Source organism: Carassius carassius, chromosome 27 (assembly GCF_963082965.1).
Source record: "Carassius carassius chromosome 27, fCarCar2.1, whole genome shotgun sequence".
NCBI lineage: Eukaryota > Metazoa > Chordata > Actinopteri > Cypriniformes > Cyprinidae > Carassius > Carassius carassius.
Window position 1 is genome coordinate 28,384,053 of NC_081781.1, and position 14,348 is coordinate 28,398,400.

General features: G+C 36.0%; 1 long non-coding RNA gene across 1 annotated transcript; it reads left to right on the forward strand.

Annotated features, from left to right (window-relative positions):
- Positions 1–12,412: 12,412 nt before the first annotated feature.
- On the forward strand, positions 12,413–13,486 carry LOC132107343 (uncharacterized). Its single transcript, XR_009424283.1, has 4 exons — positions 12,413–12,574; positions 12,814–12,927; positions 13,043–13,087; positions 13,322–13,486. It is a non-coding gene; the product is annotated as an uncharacterized LOC132107343 (long non-coding RNA).
- The last annotated feature ends 862 nt before the right edge of the window (positions 13,487–14,348 follow it).

Sequence of the window (14,348 nt, forward strand, 5' to 3'; positions counted from 1 at the left end):
CTCTGTCAAAGTCAAAGTCACCTTTATTTATATAGCGCTTTAAACAAAATACATTGCGTCAAAGCAACTGAACAACATTCATTAGGAAAAACAGTGTCAATAATGCAAAATGATAGTTAAAGGCAGTTCATCATTGAATTCAGTGATGTCATCTCTGTTCAGTTTAAATAGTGTCTGTACATTTATTTGCAATCAAGTCAACGGTATCGCTGTAGATGAAGTGTCCCCAACTTAGCAAGCCAGAGGCGACAGCGGCAAGGAACCGAAACTCCATCGGTGACAGAATGGAGAAAAAAACCTTGGGAGAAACCAGGCTCAGTTGGGGGGCCAGTTCTCCTCTGACCAGATGAAACCAGTAGTTCAATTCCAGGCTGCAGCAAAGTCAGATTGTGCAGAAGAATCATCTGTTTCCTGTGGTCTTGTCCTTGTGCTCCTCTGAGACAAGGTCTTTACAGGGGCTCTGTATCTGGGGCTCTAGTTGTCCTGGTCTCCGCTGTCTTTCAGGGATGTAGAGGTCCTTTCTAGGTGCTGATCCACCATCTGGTCTGGATACGTACTGGATCCGGGTGACTGCAGTGACCCTCTGATCTCAAATTAGGACTGTTACGACCCCTGGCTCAAGGGAAGCAACAAAAGATAAGGGACACACGCAAACCAAATATTTAACTCAAGAAAATGTTTATTTACCAGTTACCACTAAACTAAAGTAATATTAAATAATAAAATGAAAACAATTAAAGGAAATAACAATGTATCTGTAATGACAGTGTGTAAAGCAGAGTGCATGGTTGGAAGTGTAATACAATGCAACAGAACAAGTCAAACAAAACAAAGTCCAAACCCGACAAAGACCAAAGTTCCAATATCCCCAAAAGTTCCTCCTTGGCTCAAGTGGAGATCTCGTTTTAAAGGAGCACCTGAAGCACTGGTCACAGGTGTTTCCAATAGACTGCCAATTTGTGGAAACAAGTACCAAGCTACAATATCCAAGACCAACAGCAGAGTCCAAGTCCAAAACCTTAATACCATCAAGACTTTCATCTGAGACTGTATCCGGCAACTCCTCAATGACCAAGGCACTGCAAGTTACGTACATTTAACGAAACGAAACAGAGGTTTAGTATAAGCTATTATATTTAAGACCCCATTATAAACAATATAAAACTGATGGCTTTAACTCATTGGTTCCCAACCTGGGGTCCGCGCCCCGCCAGAGTTCACAGGGGGGGGCACGGGAGCGGATATGCTTTGAGGTGAATAAAGATGCATAAAATGTTCTACTAATAATTTTATCTAAAAATATTTTTTCAAAGTTTTTAAAAAATCAAATGCTAACAATGCCAATTTCAATCACAATTTCGTTATTTCAAATGTAGGCGCGTTGCGCGTGGCAAGCGCTTATGTAAGAGACGCCGACACGACCACAACAGTGCCCAACATCAAATGGCAAACATAATGCAAGCGGAACGAAACTGCTCGTTATTGTGTGGTTGACGGACCGTTTATCAGTTTGGACCTATTTTTATACAGGTTTGGACATGTGCACTGCAGCGCGAGCCGATCGTTATCATGCGACGCTGTTACTACACAGCGCTAATAAGAGATCCAGTAAAGAAAGCATTTGAATTTGCCACAGAAGTAATAACATCGCTGCGAGATCTAGAGAGAAACATTCACATTTCTCCGTTATTAACGGATCAAACAGCGCGTGGAAACCAGGAAGAAACATTGTGCCGTGAATGAACTATCCAGTGTCCAGATCTGCAACATTCACCATGGATTTACTGTAGTAACACTAACCGAACCATAAAAGTTTGGCAGGAATAGTAGGCTATAATGCCTTCAAGTAACATTACGTAGGTTTTATTTTGACATTATGAATACAATTGCTGCCCTCAAATGTTAATCTGAAATAAAATAAAACTTGGTTTATAACTACTACAATTTCATTTTTTCCAAGAAGCTGTTTTGTTTTATATGCTCATAAGAAGAATCAATTATAGCTCCAGAATTACTCAAAGTAAGAAATATCACACTTTATTATGTTAGTTTTAATATAAAAAAAAAAGAAATCAAGGAAATTTCTCTGGCATTTCTTTCTTTTTGCTGTATCAAAAACGTACTGAACCGTACCGTGACACAAGTGTATCGTATCGAACCGAACCGTGAATTTTGTGAACCGTTACACCCCTATATATATATATATATATATATATTAGTGCTGGGAAAAAAATTAATCGCATCCAAAATAAAAGTTTGTGTTTGCTTAATATATGTGTGTGAACTGTGTATAATTATTTTGTATATAAATACACGCATATGCATGTATTCATTAAATTTTTTTTGCATGTATATACATTTATACATAATTTATATATAAATAAAAATATTAAATATATACATGCATATGTGTGTATTTATATATACAAAATAATTATACACAGTACACACATATATTATGCAATAACAAACTTTTATTTAGGATGCGATTATTTTTTTCCCAGCACTAATATATATATATATATATATATATATATATATATATGGGGGGGGGGGGGTCACGGATTGTTAAATATGTACATAGGGGGGGCCCCAAGGAAAAGGTTGGGAACCACTGCTTTAACTGACTCTTCATAGCTTCATGCTCCGGTTTCACTGATGGTTTCATCCATCAAATCTCATTTTCCCTTACCAATGACTGGTTGTTTTTTGTTAGTTAGACTAGTTTGTGTTAATGTGTTTTATTAAGAAAACTCTTGTGCACAAATTACATGAGTTATGATTCTGCCTTGCAAATGAATTGTCCTTTTACGATTTTGATCCTTGCTACATGCTACAATGCATTTTAAGGCTACTGCAAGAAAGTTGTTTTCTGTGGCCACAAAAATATCCTTTCTTAGCGTTTATATGAAATTACGTTAAATGTTCGCTGGATGAGCAGATGAGTTGATGGCAACTTAATTGTGCTAAAGTTACTACTGGCAACTCATATAAATTATTGTAATTAATCATAATTAATTGTAATTATTTATATACATTTCCCTTTTGAGCTACTTTACGACACTGAGGACAACATAAATTAAGGTATTAAGATATTTGCCAACAAATATCCTGCAATCAACTGCTAAAGCCACACACACACACACACACACAATGTAAATCTACTAAAAATGTTTTTACCAAATATGGATCTATAAAGTGAAACGTGTGTAAAATCCTGATCCCCCCCAAACAACAACGATGAAATAACACAAAATTACCATTACATGTAAGGCAAGGCAAGGCAAGGCAGACCTATGAAAGTTTAAAGGGGTCCTATTACGCTCTTTTACAAAGTCTTGATTTTGTTTTGGGGGTGTACTAGAACAGGCTCTCATAAACAGTATTTTCACATATTTTACATTATAACAACACCTCTCTCCCCAGTCTGGCATGAACAGCTCGAATAGTTCTCCTGTTTCCAGACCCGCCTTCTGAAATACGAAATGGGCTGTGATTGGTTTGCTGAGCCAGTGTGTGCTGTGATTGGCACCTGGTTGAGAAATGTCATGCCCCTTACCATAGCCACCTGCTAGCTTCAGTGCAAATATTGCATCAAAATTTTTTCCATTCAACAATATTTGTGATATCACAAATTCCAAATGAGTCCTTCATTATAGCTTTTAAAAAGTGATCTCTGTTAAATAAAATATCTCATTTGAAGTAAACTTTGAGCTTTGTAACTTTGCAGATCTTTTTTATGCTCACACAGCAACATTACAACTAACTAAAGTTGAAAAAGTGAAAAAGCATAATAAGACCCTTTTAACATACATGGGAAAAAGCAACGTCTAATCATAGATTTCAGCATAACAACACTTGACATGTGTTCTCTCTTGTCTCACACATGGTAATAATGATTGAGTGGTCTACGCATGGATTGTTTACTCAAAGATAATAGGTTACTGTTTAAACCCCCAAAACGCTGAACATTGTGCTTTGACTGTAGAGAAAAGGAACAGCAACCGTTGTAGACAGTAATTTATACCTAAAAACCATCACTGGGAAACTGTAGCAGCCTTTAAATAGTGCACTTTAAATTGTGTTCATTGAAAAGCTATAAACGTGTGAAATATGCTTTGACCCAGTGTGCCTGACCAATTAAATGGCCACACTCTGTCCTCTGTTTCCTCTGTAATGACTATTCATTAGAATGGGTGGGGTATTTTCGAAGGGGCGTGTCTGTTCTTTTGAACGTTGACTGTTTGATTACTTTCTCATCAATTAGAAGTGATTTAACAATGGATTTTCTAGAAAATTACTTTTTTCAATGTTTATTTGACATGTATTAAGTGTCTCAGATTGACATCCAAATGTTTAGAGAAGAATGGAGGAGAAATCTGCTTCACTCATTAAAATAATACACAATACAGGTTCCCGAAATAAAGCTATGAACAGCTCTGTCTCTCTTTTCTCTGTGCTTACAATTTTGTCACGATTCACTCACTCACTGAGTTTTGCAAGTATGAGCAGGAGGGCGGGTTGACCACCTTCTTGTAGCCAATCAATTGAGGCTCTCACTGACTCTCCATTTATTCGTATCCGATTGGTTCAATAATCACATCACACTTCATTTAATTCAGGATTGTTCTCGCTGTCAGAATGGTATTTTTAACATACACACACATTAAAAATAAATAGATAAATAACTTAATTAAAACATGATATTTTATAATTTATGTGCCATTAGGCTGTGTGTTCATACTGAATTCCAAGCTGTGTGCTATCCTTTTCTTTCTCAACAGGCTATATATCATATACTAGTTTATTGTTACATTGTAAATTTGATTATACTTAAAGTCTACTGATCAGGGTTATTTAAAACTTAATTAGTGACTTGAATTTGGAAATATATTTAGACATCATTAAAGACATATTTTTATCAAAGTTTTGTTATGTTGATTTGAAGTGTAGGTTTTTAGTCAAACGTAGATACAATAAAGCATTTTGTTTCTCATACTTGCTTCATATAGTAGCTTTTTCAGTCACATGAAAGTAATCAGAATCAATACAGGAATGTCTAAATATACAATTGAGTGTTAAATACTGTAAACAGAGACATGGTCTGAAAAACTGACAAATTCAGATTTATGTAGTTTTATTGGTATAGTTTAAAGGTTTTAAAAAGTATAGTTCTCTGATACTATAGTGCTGAGCATTGTCACATAACATCATTTTGACTTTAATGTTTAACATCAGCTCAATGGTGTACGGATAATATGATATAAGTAATTTCAATGTAAAGCCAAACCAATCCAATAATGTAAACACCAACTCACCATTCATTATGAACACATGGTAGTCCATGGTACACAACTTATAAAGTATCATGTTTTAATTTAATATATGTATATATTTAATATATGTGTATGTTAAAGTACCATTCTGGCAGCGAAAATGGTTAAATTAAATTAAATTAAATTTTATTTGTATAGCGCTTTTTACGATACAAATCATTGCAAAGCAACTTTACAGAAAATTTATGTTTCTATAATATTTAGTAGTAGGTTATAAGTGGTGACTCATTTTATGTACATATGGCAGAAATGTACGGAAAAATCAATCAAAGATGTAATCAAACAGACGATGAAAAATATTAACAGCAATTATTATGATGTAATCAAACTTATAGGTCTGGTAGTTCTGTATGTTGTTTCAGGGTCAGCATCATCTCTTCTCAGGTGTACTACCCCATATTGTACTGTGGGCATTAAAGTCCCCGCACCACACTAATTTGTGACTACCTGTTCCTTGAATTACCTTCTAGTGTTTCTCCACTCAACCTGTTGCATTTATTGTAATAATTAATTATTCATACATTTTGTGTTCTATTCCAGACTTCTATAACCACTGATTAATGCCACTTATTTATTTCTATTACCCTAAACTCTATTCCTTGTCTTAAAAAAGCTGCTACCCCATTTCCAATTCCATCATTTGTATCACTGTGTATTACATTATATTCCTGTAACATGAACTTTAATTGTGGCTTTAGCCAAGTTTCTTGTATACCCACAACACTAGGTTCATTATCTAATTCATCAATGTATCTTTAAAATTCTTGTCCATTAGCTAATAAACTTCTTGCACTCCATTTTATAATTGTCAGCAACATTAAGATCCACCACATGCTTGTGTGTTTGCAGTTTGTGCCTTGATCTTTTCACTTATCTCATCTATTGTAATTCCCTCAATATCCAAGTATTTTCCAGCTGCTCTAATTATGATCCTTATCCTTTCTGTTCTGCTCTCTGATTGATCTGAACGATTTATTACTTCTGCCATAAATGCAACAAATTTGACTTTATCTGCTATTATATGCTTCTCATAAATTCTGCATTTCTCCAGGCACTTACTCGATAACTCTGTTGGTCACCCTTGCTCACTCTCTTTTTGGACTTGCTTGACTTTTTTTAAGAGCTTCGGCATATGACACTGTCTCCATAATCCTGACATTCTGTATTTCCATAGCATCTTTCCTGATTTTACAACCTCCATACCCAGCACTGTGCTCTTCCCCAAAGTTACAACATTTCTGCTTTACTCCCTGTCCACATTTCCCGTATTCATGATCTGCATTTTGCGCATCTCTGTTTGCCTCTGCACACACCTGCTACATGACCATACATTTAGCATTTGTAGCATCTGAGTGGTGGAGGAATATATGGCTGTACCATATAACTTACAAACCCAAGAAACACTCTAGCTGGTAACTTCTTCTCATCAAATTGCAACATGACTGAAAAACTATCCATTCTTTCCTTATTTCTAACACATTTCAACCTTCTGGCATTGCTCACCGACGACCCCGTTATATTCTTTTTTTATTGTCTCGTCAGATACATCAATCCAGAGGTGGGTAGTAACGAGTTACATTTACTTCGTTACATTTACTTGAGTAATTTTTTGGGGTAACGAATACTTTTCGGAGTATATTTAAAGATGGGTACTTTATACTCTTACTTGAGTAAATTTTTGGGGAAAAATCTGTACTTTTACTTCGTTACTGTGGGCGACGCTCCTCTCGTTACTTTATCTTAATGCAATAAATGCATCAGTTTATTCCAAACGCGCCGTCTACTTTTCTCTGGGCAATGAGCGATGCCCATTCGCGAATGATTCATTCTTTTGAGTCAATTCTGTTCAAAGGCTTGATCAAACCAATTGGCAAACGAGTGAATTGGTTCATGAATCAGTTTGAATGAGTCGTTCAGTTCCCTGCCGCACACGCTGAGCGTCTGAAGCGGTTCACTCAGAGTCAGAGTTGTAACGTTTAAGAACAGAAAGAGCGTTGAAAACGTGGCTGGAACTGCACTGAATGGAAATCTGCAAAAGTTATTGTTTGCTAGCGATGGAGATCCTTATTAGATGAACACCGCGTGTGCTGTCTACTGTTTAACAGGTAATAACTTGGGCTACATTCGATTACAGATACCACTGTGACATTAGTTTGTTGTACGTGTGTGGCTTATAACAGAGGGGAGTCAAGTTGAATGCAGCTTCCAAAAGACAAAAAATAGCCAATTAAGATTTTATTAATTTTAATACAATCACACTGGTGCAAGTACGTTCAGCGAGTCATATTATCAGCTGCTAAATTCAGATCTGTGATTGCTTGCTGGCGCTGAACCAGAGATAGATGTGTTTTTACAGCGCTGCGCATTATAACAAATCACACATGATTCTGTTGAGCTTATTAAAGCATTGGCCAATCAGAGGCGTTCAGATGAGTCATCGCTAAAATGCCGGTGCTTCCTTCACTCGCTCACTGACTGAATACCTCTTTCTGGCGAATTCTCTCGCAGGAACAACAAAGTGCAGATGTGTGTACGAATCTTTAATTAAGATATTGATTTCACAGTGTTAACAGTTTCAGTGATTTTAATGGGAGTTTCTGAGAGTGATTGAAATCTAGACTGTCAGTGAAAATTATCTTTAATAATGTAAATGTTATTTGCTCTCTTTCTGAACAATGAAAGATTAGTAGCAATATTTATATCACATTAACTTTCAATGTTAAACTCACATTTAATATAAAGTCAGTCGTATTAAAAATATGTTATGGCATGACACCTATATCTGTTACTTCAGTAAACAGACAGGGTTTTATAATAAATTACATAAATTGGAGTAAAGGCTGATGAAATATATACATTTATTACCGCACACATACATTACATACATTTTATCTATATATCTAAATAAAAATAGGCTCAGTATATATGACCCAAAGTAGGTAGCAAACAGACGTTGGGCCAATATGGGTTGGTTACGTTGGCCCAACCTATCGGAAAGCAATACAACGTTGGGCCAACGTTGATATGGTCAGCTGCAAGGGCCCCCACTTCTCTCAAATATATACATCATTTCATGTTTATTCTTCCCAGTAAACATGGGGAAAAGAGTGTCTGGCTCCTTTTTATGACGTTGTTTCCAAGCCATACAATGCATCAAATGTGTGAAATCAGAACAATGTATTTATTAAAGATGACAAAGAAATGACAGGACATTACAAGAGACGGTTACATAAAATAAAAACAGTAAAAATCGATACCCTCTACATCTCGGTGAGGGACAGACAGTGTTGGGAAGGTTACTTTGGAAATGTAATAGGTTACAGATTACAAGTTACCCTGTTTAAAATGTAATAGTAGTGTAACTTTTTCAATTACTTTATTAAAGTAATGTAACTAATTACTTTTGAGTACTTTTTGATTACTTTTGTAAATTTGTGAAAATTTAAGAATAATAAATAAAAGCATATACATCAACTTAAATACAGTTATCTAATAAGCATGTGACGTATTCTGTGTAATAAACTCCTGAAACATTGGTGTTTTTTTAAACTGCTGTCTCTGTATATGATGATAGTTTTCTCAAAATAAGTAAAATGCACATGAAGTGACACAGAGCAGTTTTAGGAATTATGTTTATGTGCTCGTGTACTCCTATATTGAGGCGGCAGAGGTTGAAAACACTGCGAGCTTCAGTAGGCCTATGTGTAGAAAATGAAACCATGTCTTTGCCATTAATTTACAGGAGGGGCGGACTGGGAAAAAAAATCAGACTGGAAAATTCAAACTCATACAAACAAATTCATGGACAAAACTATTTTTTATCTATTTTAAATCTTTAATTTGGGGACATGCAAAATAATTAAAAGTTCTCTCCTGAACTGCACCTTCACTTCCATTTTTCTCTTCAGTTTCTTTATTTTGCCCTGTTATCCATCTCTCTCATGACTTTAATACTCAAGATTGAACAAAACTATACTTTACAATACAATACTCTACAATACTACAATATCTTTATAGAAAAATCCTATATATAATCCATATTTTTCCCTTACAAAAATTAACCATGCTTTTATTAGCCTATATAAAAGTAAAATAACCTTGAGTAATTTTTTTTTTTTTTTTTTTGCAAATGGATTTGTATTTATTTATAAATAAATACATTTGTAAAATAATTTTACATTTTTGGTTATCACAGTTAAACAATAGTAACCATTTTCTCTGGATTTATAGTTAAATATTAAAACGTTAATTTTCGTAAGGGTTGTGTTGTTGTCTGTCGTAGCTCCCCCTAAACCTATAAAAAAAATCTGAATTTTTTTCAGCTAAATTACTACTGTAACATTACAACAGATAATAATGATGTCCTTTATAGAGTATTTTGAGTAATGACTGATGAGCAACGTGCTGCTGCTTGATTAAATAAATAAAAAAACAAAGACAAAAAAGCATCTTTACAGATGAAACTGACCTGAAACCCTGAACAGTAGTTCTGCTTGCTCCAGCTGTCCACTCTATTCTTTCTTTCCTTCTTTCTTTCTCTTTCTCTTTCTCTTTCTCTTTCTCTTTCTCTTTCTCTTTCTCTTTCTCTCTCTCTCTCTCTCTCGCATTGATTACTCTGAGTCTGATCCAAACCGTTTGGCGGAGGCGCGGAGAGCGCGCGAGTCATGACTAACAATTCATGACTTATTAGAGATTTAATTATCAAATGACGGATTCGCAAATGATCGCTTTAGTACATTCGGCAGGCAATTATACAATAATGATATTAAATAGTGGGGCAAAATCGGCTGCCAGGCCACAGGGAATTGTCCCGGTTCTCCCGGTGTCCAGTCCGCGCCTGATTTCCACAGACAGCAGAATGTGCAAGTCATATATTGCATTTTTGGGGCTTAATATTCACAGACACTAGTCGATGTCATGTTTTGATTCAAGTGTACTGACCTACTTTTGATTTAGTCATCCAAAATGTGGCATATTCCGTCCGCGTTAGGCATTCCGTTTTTATGACTGGATTCTACGAACCAGACTGTGTTTCCGCATCCCGGAAATTATTAGGGCGGTATGTCTCAGAAAAGTCAGTGCAATTTGGCAAAGAAATCAGTTAAATCTGTATGTGGATGCGTGTAAATATTCAAATGTAATCCCCTTTGTAATCGTTAAAAATTTCATAAGTAACTGTAATTTAATTACTCATTTTTTCGTAGTAACTGTAACTAATTACAGTTACAATAATTTTGTAATTAAATTACGTAACGCCGTTACATGTAACTAGTTACTCCCCAACACTGGGGACAGATGTTGCGCTAGTGCGCTTGACCTAGCGCAGCAGAGAGCGCTCCGGCCGCGCGCGCACTCTCAAGTTAGAAGAGCTGAGGCGCGAGCTCATTCTTCCACGAGAACAGTGAGCGCGTGATTTAGAATTACCGTTATTTTCCGTTATCTTCTAACCGTTGGCCTTCTTCTAGATTTCACTTCAGCCGTTAACTCAGCCAGTCCAAGGTAATCTGGTCGATTCAATATATTGTTTTAATATATAATCAGTCTATTATCTAGTGAGGCATTGTTATGGCTTCACTTTAGCAATCTGATGTAAATGTAGCCTTATAATTTAGCCAGCCGTCAGCCTGCTACATTCTAACATTGTAGCTTTCGTAATCTAGATTAAACAGACGCGAAATCAGCTGTAGTAACTGTAATTAACGTAAATTATTTGTTTGGCAGCATACTATGTCTGCAAACAACATTTATTTTGACAGAACACTTAAACGTCAGGCAAAGCGGAGGGCTTACAATATTCTTAGTGAGGTTTATGTCAATGCTGAATCTGACGCAGCCGACGTAAACATATGCCTGTTAAAAAACGCCCCTGCTGATGATGTGTGGTCAGATGCTGCATCTGATTGGCCTGTGTCCTATGAATCAGACGAGTTAGAGACTGAGTTTAATGTTGACAATAACGTGATTGATGGATTTTGGTCAAATGCTCTGACAGAAACTGACTCAAGTGATGACGAATTTGTTGAGTCTGCAGAGTGTCTTGGGGAGGAGCTCAGAGACTGGGCAATAGACAGCCAAATACCACAATGCCATCTAAATGGGCTGTTGGGCATCCTGAGAAAATATCATCCATATCTCCCAAAGGATGCCCGCACTCTTTTAGGCACTCCAACTAATTATGAGGTCCAGCAGATGGCTGGTGGCACCATGCATTATTTTGGAGTTGAGAAAGGCATTAGGCATGTGTTAAACCAGACAGACCCTCTCCCAAAGGCCATTCATTTACAAGTGAATATTGAATAAAATAAATAAAATGTATGTAACCAAAAATGAGAATAAAACCAACTTCACCTGGCTAAGTTGTACTATTTTCAAATGATAAACCTTTTAAGCCCTGCTTTTAAAAATTAGCCTTAATATCAATGAGCTTTGATTTACAACCACAATAAAAAAAAAAAAAAAAAAAAACTGGGGACGTTATGTAAAATGCAAAATAAAAACAAAGTTCCAAATCTTGTAAAATCATATTTAGCTGAAAAAAACACATAGACAACATATCAAATGTTGAAAATGTCAAATTTTACTATTTTATGGGAATTGTAAGCACATTTTGAATTTAATGCCAGCAATACGTCTAAAAAAAAAAAGCTGGGATAGATTCAACAAAAGGCTGGAAAAGTTATGTTATGATAGACAACTAAAGAAGAGATGCAGACTCTCTCTTTATATGTTCAATTCTGTGTAGTTATAATGTTGCATCGTATGTTTGTCTGATTCAGAAAGAGAACTCCGGCTCTACCAGATGCTGGAAGAGATAAAGGGTCAAGTCAGGCAGAATACGCTCCTCCTTCAGGCCATTATGCGAAGAGAGAATGCAGCTGAAGTTGTAAATGAGGAGTTTCAGTTTCCATTAAGGAGCATGACAGGCATAAAAGATCTGGAGGATAGGCTGTCAAACAGAGACACACAACGTTCTTTAGTAAATTCTAATGATGTTCTGTTACTTCACTTAAAAGAATACTAACATACGTAGAGAGAGATCTAGATTTACTGCTGCTTAACACATGATTTTTTTTCATAAACAAGATATCTTACCAGCTTGGGTGGAACATCGGCCAAAGACATTGTCCACAGAATCATGAGGGAAATAATAACCAATGAGTTGGCCAACAATTTTAATTGGCAAGGGAGAGGACAGAAGAGCCCATTTTCTACACTCTTGCTAGCAAAAGTTGTTATAGGTGATATGTTTTAAAAAAACATTCAAACATTCAAAACTTAGACATAACTTTGAAATAGCAAACGAGGAAACAACCCCTTACAGTCTCACATAATGTGTCATTGAATAAAATACAATGCAAGTCAATGAAAGAATGCCAATTAATCCATTAATCATACAGAACTCTACAAAATACACCTCAGATATGATCTATCTGCTAACCCTTTCTCTGTTCAATTTTCTTTAATTTCATGCTGACAGATGCAGCCAAAAAACAAGGAGCAAAAGTGGTGGAAGCCGAGGAAAAAATAAAAACCTGACTGAAGTATAGTGGAGACCGAAATGGAGGAAGAAAAAAAAGAGCAACAGAAAAAGGTACACAAGCCCTTTTATGCCTGATCAAATATGTTAGAAATTATTATATATATTAATATATAAGTTTTAAGTAATTTACATTTTGATAATTACTATATTTTTTTCTTTAACACAGAAAAGCAGAAGCCTCAAGCAGATTCCAGCAGCTGTGAAAGTGAATGTAAGTGTCTTCCAATGATTGTTTTTTCTTCCTCTGTCTAACCCCACCACTAAACAGAGGTGTATTTCATCTTTACTAGGCGTACACTGCATTATGATGTATAAAAAATTTGCTACCCCAACATGATGAAAATTTTGTGCAGGATTCTTTTTTTCTGTTTTGGGTTGTGTAGTTAAAATAGAACGACAAATCTTAAATGTTCTAAAAAGTTGTTTGTATGTTGTTTTTTTACAGGAGTATGCTGCTACTTCTCCTCCGCTCCGTCTTCATCATCAGAGCCACACACAATCTCTAATTTGCTTCAAAAAACTCTGCAGAATATGGAAGAGAATCTGCACATTTTCTCATTAAACTGCAATAAGTTAATTTTGTTACCAATAAATTCATTTTTATAACCAATTCAGTTTGTCTGTTGTGCCATCTCTTAATGCAATTCAACAATGAATAGGCCATGTCACAATCTTAAAATTTGAGTGTAAGGTAGGTAAAGCCTATTTATTTATAAGTTTGCAGATTTACTATTAATGAAGTTGACAGATGGTTAAAATAGGCTATATTTTTAAATTTGTTAGGTCTGCTGGCTGTCCAGTGACATGGTTGGCCCAATGTTGTTTTTAGTGGTTTTTAAGTTGGCAGAAGGTTGGTAAGGTATTTTTAGGTTGGCAGAAGGTCTGCTGGCCGTCCAATAATATGGTTGGCCCAACGTTGGCCCAACGGACAAAATTACGTTGGGCCAACGTCAGCACCCAACGTTGGCCTAACACAACAACAGTCGTTGGGCCAACGTTGGGCCAACGTCTGTTTGCTACCTGGGTAACTACTTGAGTAGATTTTTTATCCGATACTCTTTTACTCTTACTCAAGTAACTATTCAAGACTAGTACTTTTACTTTTACTTGAGTAAATATTTCTAGAAGTACTTTTACTTTTACTTGAGTACAGTTTTTGGGTACTCTACCCACCTCTGATAGGATCTCCTGAGATTACTCCTCTTATCCACTTCATTTCTTCCACTAAAGAAAAGATGATTTTTTTGACCCATCAAAGATTTTAACAATGTGAAGCAGCGAGACTTAGAGCACAGAGGCACCATCAGATGCTAAAAGCTACCATTCTGCGTACACGTTCATGCAACTGGGTGCTTCTGAGAGAAGAATTCGGATGTTACGAAGACCTCAAGGGGCTGTATCTTGGTCTAATGTCTTCAAACTTCACCGCCGATCAGTGGCGTCAGCACTTTCGCATGTCACGGACCACGTTT